Genomic DNA, 13,252 nt, shown 5'->3' with positions numbered 1-13,252 from the left:
GCCTATAACGGCCTGTCTGCTCCTCAGAGACGCTACCAGCGGACCAGCCCAACTAGCACCTCAGAACCATTTACAGTTCTACAGTTCTGCTGTCAGATGCATTCCCCAGCTACCCACTCTACAGCGACTATACCGCTCATCTCTCACTCCACCATGTTCCTCATTTCTCTCTCTCTCTCTGGGCCCCACACAGCCGGTTCCCTGCATTCCCAGACCTTACACCTACCTCTAACATCATGCACTCACTCTCATCCCCCACACCACACATCACACCCAACCACTGCACCTTTAATCCTCCTGGGCTTGACCTCAGGCAGAGTCCGCACTAAAACCACGCTCTCGCACCGCATCTCCCCACCCACTACTCACAGCAGGAATCACAAACTCAGATACCGCACCCACACGCTCTTGCACCGCAGATCCCCACCGACTACTCACAGCAGGAATGATAAACTCAGATACCGCACACACTTCTCATTCCTACATTCACACCCCCATGTCCACACACACATCCCCCACTCCCCTGCACCCAATTATTCACACCTACCTCCCTCACTCACACGTGCCCTCGCCACCTCGCCCACCCCACACACTAGAATTCATGATCTATCACCAACCAAACTGCCCCTTAAATGTGCACTCATTAATGCATGCTCCATTAACGCCCATGCATTAGATCACCTCCTTCTTAGAGGGTAGAGTCATGAAGGTGTACTCTGACAAGGCCAATGCTCCACCCAGCACCATAAATTGTGGAGTCCCTCAAGGATCATGCACTGCACCTACCCTCTACAACCTCTTCACCAAACACCTCTTTGAACTCCTGGACTCCCTCAGCATAGCATACACCAACTATGCCGATGACACGCAAATCCTCCTCCCCCTTACTGGAGATTATGACCAAGACACAGAAGCACTATTCAACATCTACTCTACTATCCAAACCTGGATGGCCATCAATGGTCTCTGCCTTAATGGCGACAAAACAGAGATCACCATGGCCCCCAGGAAAATCTCTCCAAGCTTAGCCAAGACTACTCACACATGACCATTGACAACTCCCACATACCTGTCTCCACCGCCATGAAGACCCTAGGAGTCTATCTAGACGCTACACTTTCCATGACAAGACAAGTCAGCGCCATCTCCTCCTCTTCTGCACTGACCAATAAACTCATCTATGCCATAAAACCCTACCTCACCACTCCCAACTGCCTCTCCATCGCCAGAGCCACCATAGGAGCCAGATTAGATGATTGCAATGCCCTCTTAGCCTGCACATCAGCCAAAAATCTAAATACACTCCAAATAGTGCAAAACAACATGCTCTGTGCTGCTCTCCACATGAATTAGCATTATGATTGCGAGTGAGGAAAGTAGCACCAACTGATTACAAGCAGATTGGTGTTTCCCAAACAAAAGTCCATCTTGAATTTTGGACATTTTCAGAAACTTTATTAAAATACAAAGAGCTTCCTTTTCCTGTCTTCCAGGGAAAGTTTTATGGCTCCTCTAGATATTGATAACATTTTACAATAATTGGGTCTTCCTTCTGGATGTTAATTAGATATTGATCTCTCCTCCATTGACGGGTGGAAAGCTCACTTTCAGCTTCAGTTTGCGATCGTGTTACTGCTGTTATTTGTTCTTCCCCAAGGAGATTGTCCATATCAATGTATTCCCCTTGGAGTGCTCCAGTTTGGGCTAATCATTTTCTTTCTTACTGTGGTTGTCAGCTTTTGCGTGTGCCTTGGCTTTCTTCCAATATAAGGTAATATTATTTGACATCACTAAACCATCTACCGTTTGGTTTAAATTCCCATGATTTCAGGGACTTGTTGTTTGCCCATAGCATACCCCTGGCTTTCCAATCAACTAAAGGGGTTATTTAAAAAAATGGCAATTGCATGCCGGGGACCACCAATGCTTGCACTTACATATTGCTGGTCCCCTACATTGACATTTTAAACCCTCTCAAAGCAGAGTGTAAAAGTAAAGAGCAAAATGAGGCAAAAGTGCCTCCACTTTTCATTTTTACACCCTGCCTTGAGAGAAATATAGCACCGCCTATAAATATGCTTTACAGGTGTTATTCAATAATGGATTCCAATTGAATCTCCCTGATCGTAGCAGGTACTAGTGTGAGGCGTGTTCCATTAGAATGCATTAATTTTACACCTGCAGGAAAATCTCATGCACGTGTAAAATTAAGTACTCTCTTAAGATGAAAGATGAAAGTGAAGCAGCTATATTATCTACACTTTGCTGCCTTACTGTGCCTCAAGACAGCTGTAAAATTAAATTGAGCGTAAAAGGTAAGCATAAACTGCTTTTATGCTTCCCTTTTATGCTCCACTTTGTTCATAAGTTGCCCCCTAAGTGTTCTAAAAATCCATTTTGGAAATAGTCTGAATCAGCTATAATTACAAGATCCGGAAGCTGATTGTTTACAGCATGACCATCCGTTTTGCTACTTGACTACTCCTGAGACCAATATTATAGCTGGCTGCGGGTACAGGAATGTCATTCACCCAAGCATTTCCAAAACCAGCTAATAATTCATTCTACTAATTTTCTTTAAAATGGTAGGAAAATCCATTCACATAAACTATGAGCATTCCCTGAAGGGTGCTTTCATCATACACCTTTAGAGGAGAAATTAGATAAACCTTCATATTATTGGTCATGTTTAATTGTTCATCTTCTCAACAGTTGTCTTGGACACAGTCATGTAGATCAGCTAATTCTTTTGCCAGCAGACCCTTTCTATTTTGTCCATATCTGATTTTAAGGGATAACCCTACATTGAAAGAATCCAGCAAGCAATCCTCGAATTCGAGACATTCCATGTCCGTATTCAGTCACTCTGCAAATGTTGTAGAGGCTGGTAGTAGGCCTCCTCATTGATATGTTCCCCATTGATCAATGTACAGTAGTTTTTCAATGTCCATCCTGTTGCCAGGAGTGATTTCTCACATTTGTTGAACTTGATCTCAAGGGGTGATAATGTTTTAGTCTCAGACAAGTTCACCTTATTAACCTCTTCATGATTCTGATATAAAACCTCAGTTTAACAAGTGTCAGTAAATCCTGTTTTCAGGAAGAATTCTTTATTTTTGATACGATAACCCCAGCTAGAGGTTTGGAAGGCTCTTTTTCAGTAGTTTTACAGCATCTGTTTGAGAGTGCCCTCACTCACACTTCTCACCTGCCTTCAATAGATGGACGAAGGGCTGAGTGATTTCTGCATAATTCTTCATGAATTTACAAATGCAGTTGGCCAATCCTAAGAGTCTTCATAATTCACATAGATTTGTGGGAATCTTCAATTTCAGTAGATCCCCAACCTTCTTGTTATGGTTATTAAGGCCATCAGCCATGATTTCATGGCCTAGAAAATGTATTTTAGGTCTGCATCACTGTGATTCTAAAGTGATAATTTCACACTAGCATTTTTTTTATTGAGCCAACATGTGGCAGATCTGTCTTTGTTCATCTGTCACACAGGCATCAGCCATACTGATCTGTTCTTCAACCATCTGAAGTAAGCCAGGGAATATTTCTGAGGTAGACATTTTCAAAAGCATCTTTAAATTTGGAGGAGCAGACTTTGCATATGGCATCTACCTGGATGGGTGATTCTTTCGTGTTGAGGTACTTACTAGTGACTCTGAATACTATCTAAACCTCCAGTATATCACAGGTAACACGCTTCGCCCATAAGAGCAGAAGTAGTATACAATAAAATACTCCACTTGTTGAGTATAGTTTCTGGCCGGCTACCATCAGTATTGTTGCAGTGATCTTCAGGGAGGGAAGCAATAATGGTGTTGGTAAATCCATAGAAAAGTGTCTTTCATCAACAGCCATTTCAACTAAGGTATCCTAACATAAAGTGATTAATTTGGGTCATTTCTATCAATATTCAAATTATATAATATTTGATATATACAAATGGATTTGGTTTAGAGATAGGCCTTGTTGCTGAAGAATAATATTTAAATTAATGAAAGCTTCTTTTAACCAGGTAGGCCCTTTTCCCATCTTTTTTGGAAAGGTGTATTGTCCAGTACTTCCAGGGAAAGTAGCTTGCTTTTAATGTGACCTTCAGCAGCACAAGTCAGTAATTGAGCTGACCTAAATGGTTTTTCAAGTCAATTGCATTTCTGGACCAGACTCTGTTATTAATAATATCCAAATTAATTCTGAATCAATCCACTATGCAATTACTGATGTTAAAATCAGGAATAACATCTCTTACAACCTAGCAATTATGATTTATTGGTATGTGTAGTCCAATTTGGATCTTCAACATACACCTTCTAGTGGACAGTTGTTTTGAATCCAGCACATCAGGTCCAGATTCCCATTCCTATCAGATTATATGTAGGAATATTTTGATCCTTTTTAATTGCCTAAGCAATCTTTCACTGGTAATGCTTCTTTATTGAGTTGAACAAACTTAGTAGAGAATTTGATTCTTATCTTCATTATGTAAACTAGGGAAGAATATGAGTTCACCTTTGATTTGTATAGTAGCCAAACAACTGATTTGCCCCCTGAGTTAACCACCGATTGATCTTGACCCGCACTGGAGGTCCACCATGAAGAGAGTTTCAATATATTTGCATCCAGAGTGGAATACCACTAATTATTTGAGGGAATGTTTATTGGTCAAAGGTTCTGTGGGAGTCTCTTCACCTCTCTATCATCCAATTCCTTTACAGTTATGATAGTGATGCCTGGGACTTGGAATTCTGGAAATGTAGCTCCACTCGGTGTGGAAGTTTTTCAATCAAATGACAAGTACTGCTCAAACTGATGTATTTGGCACTTTTTTTACTTTGGGTCTAGAAGATCTGGACCTGGTTCACACAATCTATCAAAGCCATTACTTGCAAAGTAAATCATTTCCCAGTAAAAAGAGGAGCCACGAATATCACTGGATGGTACAGCGATGTCCTTTTATTTGGATTTCAATTCCAATAGTCCCATCACTGGGATTTCTTTTCTATCAAAAGTTATGTAGTTCCACAAGGAGAGGTTAAAACAGCGATTTCCCCCTTTTCTTTGGTTCACCTGAGACCCTTTAGCAATCAGAAGCACTAAATCACACTGTCCCTGAACCTGAATAGGCATACAAAATCTTTAATCTTTCATCTCCAACCTACAAAGAAAGTGTGAGTCAGTGGATAATTCTGCTTGCATCTTGTTGATGTTTGGGTTTTTATGAGCATGACCTTGGGCAGCTGCCAAAGGGGCATTGTCATCAGCTCAAGTTCATGTTGATTGGTGACAGACTCTGTAAGAATGAAAATACATTTCGATATCATCATCCATATGGGGACTTCTTCCCATTTCTCAGGTTCTAGGCCACTACTTCTGTCAATGGGTTTCTTGGCTAATCTTGTTATTTTCTTTCAGATACTTTATCATATTTCTCTTAACTCTAATTCTCTGATATTTTGAAAAGGCACTGCTTCTGAGTCATCTCCACAGAGTTCTCCCCTTTATCAAATGTAATTGTCACATTTTTGTACTGACTTTTTTATTGTTATCAGATTTTATCTCAAGGACTAAAAAAGGTTAACTTTTGTCCTCTGCCAATTTTTCACATTCCCATTGGTGTTTTAGTGGGGTGTAAAATAAGCTTACTCTAAGGCTTGGCATATCATTTCTGCCACATCCTCATTTCCCCTTCTCCTTGTACATTTTGAATTGGAATGAGTTCCTCTTTTCATTGTCCACCCTGACATGTCAACTCCTTCTGGGCAAGGTTTCTGTAAGCATTTGAATGAGGATTTCCCTGCTGGGATTTCAGGATTTGTCCAATGCTCTGTGAATTGTTTGACCTATCACTCAAGTTGTGAATTTATTTTTATTCATCCTCCAAAATTCAGGGTTGTTTTTGCTCATATATCTGTTCATCCCTATAGTGGTAACTATCACTATGTATGTGTTGCTTAGTCTAGACTCACCCTTGTTATTGAAACTCAATAAAGCGCAATCTATGGGCCAAGGCATCTAGACCCTGGTACTGAGATCAATGTTCAAGAACCTAGGAGAAGGAAGCAAGTCATTGACTTGGTAATTGTTTTTATGAAGTGGTGATTGGCTTCTCTCCCTATTCTTATTTGGATTTCCATGGAACCTGATTCTGTGTTCTGACTATTTCTCTCTGATGGAGGTACATATTTGTATCCCAGGACAGGCCTAGTACCTAAACACTGAGGAACAAGGTAAGTCTCCAGTTTTGAGGAATCAGAATTTTGCAAATCCAAATAATGCCATCATTTGTTTGAACAGTTGTACATTTTCATAAACAGAATATTTTGCATTTTTATGGTAAGGGGTCATAATGTTTTTATGGTCTTAATCTATTTGATTGGGTCTTTCACAAACTGTGATTGTAGATTTATTTTTTTCTGTCTCCTTACATGGCTCCAATGTCCCTCCTCAACTTCAGAGCCACTATTTGTCCCCCCACCTGCTTCCCGGCTTAAATATTTTCCCACTGTCATAATGGCTGCGGGGAGCTTTCCTATGTGTATGGTATAAAGGTACCATTGTTTTTTGGGTTATGGGCCAAATCTCTTTTCTGAGGTTCTGGATAGTATGGCATTTCTTCATATTGTCACTCAGAATCATTATTCCTCAGTTACCTAGATTTCTGGGGTATCCCCAAATTTTTTGGCATAGAAAGGGGCTTTTAGAATTGCCTTTTAGGTTGCATTTTCTGTTTCACCATGTCATGCACTGTAAATCTTGTTCCTTTAACTCATTTTCATACCTGTTTTCACGTATTCTCTGTTTGTAAGATCTCTCATTTTCTCTCCTGTTCACTCCTGAAATACGAAGTTTGCCATTCCTCTGACCTGAATTTCATGATATCCCTCTCTGTCTGACAGGAACGCAGGCCTTCCTGTCTTCCTTGGTGAGTTTTGGAAGGGGACCTAGTGCCCACGTGAGTTTATCTGGCTCCTCTTATATCCCGACTATAGCTAGGTGTTCTAAAGCCACCAGAACATCTCTGAGAAGAGCTGGGCAGTAGAGAGGTAGTCTCAGGCATAGGGGTCAATCTCTGTTCTTCTGTGAAACTGATTTGTCTGCATGTTTTAACCACTGAGTCTGAACTTAGCTTAATGTATTTGATCTCTTGGCTTAATCTTGTATTAATCTTGTATTATTCATTTCAATTATCATGTGTTGCTAACTCTGTACCCATTGTTCCCTGTGCCCAATCAGACTGGCCTGGCTACTGGTAAATGCTCTTGTTTTGAAAGCCAATTGTTCTTTCGTTTTCCGTATCTCCTGCTGTCAAACATGCATTTTATTGACTGACTCTTGGTTTATTGACTGGCAGCTAGCTAATACTTTCTTAGAGGGCTTTATTTGTGATGCTGCATTGTCAAGATCTTCCATTCATTTTTTGACTTCTCTCTCACATGTACATTCTATTCTATGCATAACGCTCATGAACACACCTTACTCTGATCACCCTGTGCATGTATCAGTTGTCAATTGTAAGGTGAACTAATGTATTTCCTGAATGGCATTATCATTTTCATGAGCTAACCCTGTTTCTATTTAATGATTTTATATCCTGGTATAACTGGTGAAATTCAGCCTATGATCCACATCCTTCAAGATAAGATTTGAAGCTGTTTCCTTTCTCTCTTTGACTTGCATTTGCGATAGTCGCAATACCATCTAATAATGCATAGATATGAGAGGCTTGATCATTTAATTTACTCTTTAACGTGTTGTGTCTGTAGACACTTACTATGAATAACATTAGTGAATAAAGGATACCCTTTGCAGCATTGTTTGGTTTCTCTGCACAATTTCAATTCATCAAAATGGATTTTACTAAACTATGTTTCTTGTCAACCAGTGGTTCTTTCAACTCTTTTATTTCTTGCTCTTGCTAGTCACTAGCTTGTTACACAAGCATTAATTATGCAGAAGATTGTTGAGCCGTTTCTGTGAATTGGTGCAAATAATGTATACTTTCAGTCAAACTATCCTCCATCAATTTAAGGGTAAAACGAGATAGGAGGAAAGATTGACAAGCATATGTTTTTCCTCACTCGTTGCAGAGGTTATGTAAAATGTTTGTAATGCTTCATCTAGTGGGCCTTCTTCTGCCTACTATCTATTTGTGCATGTTCCACAATATCCTCCATTTTCTTTTTCTATGGTCAAGATCCTGCATTACCCACTGCCCATGCAGGAAATATCTAGTCAACACATCATCAATGACCACCTCTAAATCAGCCCGATGTCCTGTGAAGACATGGACAGATTGTATATTTGATCAGAAATATTAATCAATACATGTATTTATCACCAATATTAAATACAAAAAACAATCTACCTGAATTACTTTTCTCACTTTAAAATGTTACTATTTATAAAAACACAATTCTAAATCAATTACATTTCTCAACTATCTTCATGCTATTCTAAAAACAGCCTACATCCTTAAATGGGACCAGGTAGCAGGGTCTATGCAATTCAACAAACATATGTAACTTCACACACATCTGTAATTGTGTGTACAATATGTATTACTCAATGCATATATGTGTGTTGACATCACTGATGTCACTTTCTTAGCACCACATATGAACCCTTATTATGTGGATTTAAATATTCATTTTGCAGAGGTACACACTCTGATTTGAGACTCCCTATTGTGCACTCCAAACCCACATTTCCAGGAAACGAACAGGCCATATTTGAATGTATACTCTACTTTTTTTAATGACAGATTGAAGTCAAAGGTGGGTTTTTCTAACTTTATGCTGAGAAGCCACCACAGTATAATTTACAAATATAGAAAGCTTAACTACAGATAAAATGTAATCTACCTGCAAAATTCTCACTCATGTTGTAACACACACAATCATTCCCATGAATTGAATATTTTTTTTTCCTGAACTTTATAAGCAGCAGAATATAATGCCAACTTTACATGCCACTTATCGGCTAATAAGAGTTACACTTAAGTTACTCATATACAGCATAAATCACTTTACTTTGATAAATATGAATTCTTTGTAACTCTTTATTTTCACCAATTTTAATAACAAGTCTTGGTATCAAAGAAATACTACACAGAAAAATGCATTGCACATTTCTAGAATTTACTAGACATGTGTTCCCATGTGCAATGGGCGTGATTAGTTTCGACAGTATAGATGAAAATGAAATTCAAATACTGGTAAATTGCTTCAAAATCTACAGGCTTTAGTTTAGGGAAGTGGTGCTATCAATTTACAACTCAAAGTATATTGATTTATCCACACTATGTATAAACCTACATGAAGACAGCAACTATCCCACCAAGTCCATCTGAATATCTCTTTTTAAATGACTGGTCACCATAGGTCTTGATTTATAAATGGACTTATTCTCTGTCAGGTGTTAACCACCAGTACATAATCCCAGTTATGATCTAAACCTTTGAAAACACACAGGTTTCAATGTTCTTGCGTTTGCTTACAAGGGACTGATCCGCCTGCTCAGAAATGCTATTGGATTCCAGTTTAAATTAATCTTCCATTGGCTTTTAAAATGCTTAGAAAGCAGGATACATGTGATCCCTTCTACGACATGCTTTCTGCATTCAATAGGTTATACTTTATTAGTCACTGTGCGCTGCAGACAGGAACATGCTGATTGTTCTACACTAAATGAGGTCTTACTTGGGTTTGAATATAAAGAAAACATAACATGTATTTCACACACAAATTAAAAAAAATAATCTCTGAGTCAGCTAGGGAACTGTGCTCTCCACTTTATCCACCTTTGAAAATCAAGTCTGCCTCAGGTAAAATCTGCTTTAGGCTTCCTCTTGAATAAGGCCCAGGGTCTCTCTCATTCTGCAAGATGTCCTCACACCTCAGAGAAAATCCACTTTCGACAGAGATTCCACTTTTTGAATCCTTCAAAATCGTAGAGTTCTCTGCTGACTTCTTTTGGGTTTCTACTGAAATACAATCTACTTTTTCCCCACTTTATATATCAACGCAATTTCTGATTGGTGAAATCTTCCCGTTGGCAGGTTGAGAATCCCAGAGAATACACCCCTTAATTTCATTGGTTGGTCATATTTTGGACTTGTGAAAGGGGTGTATTTTCAGCAATATGGACTCAGAATCATTGTTTCAAGGGGTTTCAAGTTTGGTGTCGGGACGTCCGGTCCCCTGTGCACACGTTCAGTAGTAGGTAAGTGTCTTGCCTGCAGCCTGGCACATGGTTTGTCTGGGAAGGTTTGGTACTGGGTAGGGGGACAAAACCTTGTTTGGTGTTGGTGCTGGCAGTTATTGCTGGTCCATTGTTTGGCACTCTTGGTAATTGTTTGGAAATTATCGACAATTCATTCTTGGATTGGTGTTGTACATGGTACTTTAATTATCTGATACAACATAGGAAGTGAGGGATCTGGTGCCAAAATGTGGTGAAACACAAAAGCCGACATGTGTTTCAACCGTAGTCTTTATCAAGGCTGTGGGGAGTGAGGTGTGTATAGAAAAGAATGTGAACGGTGCAGTGGCATTGTCTGGATTAACAACATTAGTCATGACAACATAATCAAATTGGTCATTCATATTTGGTCATAGAATTGCATGGGTGATGACAGGTTGTTTTGTACATTCAATCAGCATGACAAGTGTATAAAACCAATTAGTGTGGGGTGAATTATGGTGAAAAGAAATGCATAGTGAGGTAATGAACAGTCATGGTGATCAGCCAATGTTCATTTATCATTACAAGTTTGAGCAGTTCAGACACAGTACCAAGGAAGGAAGGAGGGAGAAAAAGAATAAGTGATGTTAGAGCAGGGTAGCCGTGCATGGAGTGGTCATAGGAAAGAAAGCTGAGACAAGCCATGGATGCATGTTCTTACCAAGGAAGATTGTTGAGTGGGCTCCAACTGAAGTGGAAGGCAGGTCACCCTGTATAGGGTGCTGGGTTGAGGCTTGTGAAGCTCATCTAAGAAAGGGGAGGGACAGGAAAAGAAAGGTCTAAGTTGGGGTATAATGGCAGTGGTCCCTGGATAGGGTGATACAGCGAGAAATATGGGTCTGCTGAATGGGGAAGGGGGCTGTGTCAGTCTAGAAAAATTGATAACTATACTTTGTGACCACAAACGTATTTTGGGGGCCGTGGGCCAACCGTCTCATGCAGGATATGACAGAATATAGGTTTTTGAGTTTGCCAATGAACGGCTATTTTGATGTAACAAGAATCGCCATATTGTTTTCTAACCATTGCTCATTGCTTTCTGTTCCTATTGCTTCTCAGTATATTTTCTGCTTACACTGCTCGACTGTAAAAGATTGTTGTCTGTATGTAAAAAGGACAAGGCCACAGGACCAAGAGGATAACAAGAGTTCGTTGAAACACAAACGTAGGCAGCGCCAGGAAGAACGCCTGGCTCCCTCCCGAATGTAGCCTTGAAGCAGAGCTGCAGGGCATTTAATCATTGTTCAGCTGCCAGCTCGTTATATGGTAGAATATGTTAGAATAAAACCGCTAAAGGCTGGAATTATGCTTTTCTTATGGCCCCCCTTTCCTGAGCCTGCTAGAGCGTGTTGGCTCCCAGGACACGAATAGCACCTAATAGATAGCAAGGTCCGGAATGCAACTTTTACCCCCAGAATGTAGCTCGCTTCCAAGAACAGAAGCGCTGTGTTCTATTCAACAACTGAAAGATGCCTCTGCACTCACAAATTGGAAATTGTTACTAGAATAGATGTTTGAAGGTGTCATAGCTGTCAGAGATGTCCATCATCACACCAAGTTCAAAGAAACCCAATAAAAGGGGGTTGTTAAACATGTCATAGCTGATTGTTTGATATGCATTTTGTATGTATGTAACTGATGTACGTAATTCAGGCTCTTGCGTCCCTCGAGGTCTAGAGATACACGTCGCGGGGCGTGAGACCGAGTTGGCCAACTGAGAGTTTTGCTTTGCAATAAACCCTAGTCCAAGTATTTACAGTAGAGCATTAAAAGAGCAGCTAGACATGCTGGAATTACCCGTGGGTTGTGTACTCTTGCAGAGACGATCTATTGCTAGCTGCAGACACTGAGGAGATTTGTGAAGAAAGCACTGTATTACTACTGTCACACCTAGCGGCACATGGCCATAAAGCTAGTTTGAAGAAATTTCAATATAATCGAAAGGAGGTGGCCTATTTGGGCTACCTACTTTCGAAAGGAGGGAGAAGAATAACGCCAGAGCGCATAGAAAGTATGTCTTGTATGCCTATTCCAAAGACACAATAATACGCATGGCTTCATATTGCCGACAATGGATTGGTCATTTTGCGTTAATTGTGAAGCCGTTGGTGAATTTAACTAGAAAGGATGCGGTTATGCCTTTGCAGTGGGATGGGGTATGTCAGAAAGCATTTGATGGATTGAAAACTGCATTATGCTCGGCTCCAGTTTTGGGTACGCCGAATTATGAGAACGTTTTTAGACTATTTGTGTGTGAAAGTGAAGGATGTGCATTGGCGGTTGTGACACAGGAACAAGGTGGAAGAAATAGGCTGTGCGGCCATTTTTCTTCTGCGCTGGACCCTGTAGCGCGCGCACTACCACGATGTTTGCGAACTGTCGCGGCGGCTGCTGTGTCAGTGAAACAAACAGAAGGGATGGTATTGGGGCACACTTTCATTTTGATGGTGCCACATGCCATAGGCGTTCTATTAAATAGGACACAGACGCAACACCTCACCTCTGCTAGATTGACAAGATATGAGATTATCTTGTTCGCACCCTATATCCAAATTATGAGGTGTAGCCCTTTGAATCCTGCAGAATTAATGCCACCAACCATAAAAGAAATTGGGAAGAATGAATCACCCCCCGCCCCGATTGCTTAATGGTCACTGAGGAAGAAACCAAGGGGAGAGTTGATTTAAGTGATATCCCACAGAAAGAACCAGATGGAGAGTTATTTTGTGATGGCTCATGTTCTAAATTACCAGATGGCACGACAACTGCCGCATATGCTATCACTAACCTAGAGAGCGTTGTAGAAAGCAAAAGAATTCCCTATAATTCAGCACAGGCCGCAGAAATAATAGCATTAACCAGAGCCTGCGAGATTTCTGAAAATTTGAATGTAAATATATATACTGATAGTCAGTATGCTTTTGGAGTGGTTCATAACTTTGCTCGACTCTGGGCTAGGAGAGGGTTTTTGACATCAAATGGCGCCAGAATTCAACAT

Source organism: Ambystoma mexicanum, chromosome 2p, assembly GCF_040938575.1.
Source record: "Ambystoma mexicanum isolate Mex_15411 chromosome 2p, UKY_AmexF1_1, whole genome shotgun sequence".
NCBI lineage: Eukaryota > Metazoa > Chordata > Amphibia > Caudata > Ambystomatidae > Ambystoma > Ambystoma mexicanum.
Note: the sequence above shows the minus strand (reverse complement) of the source record.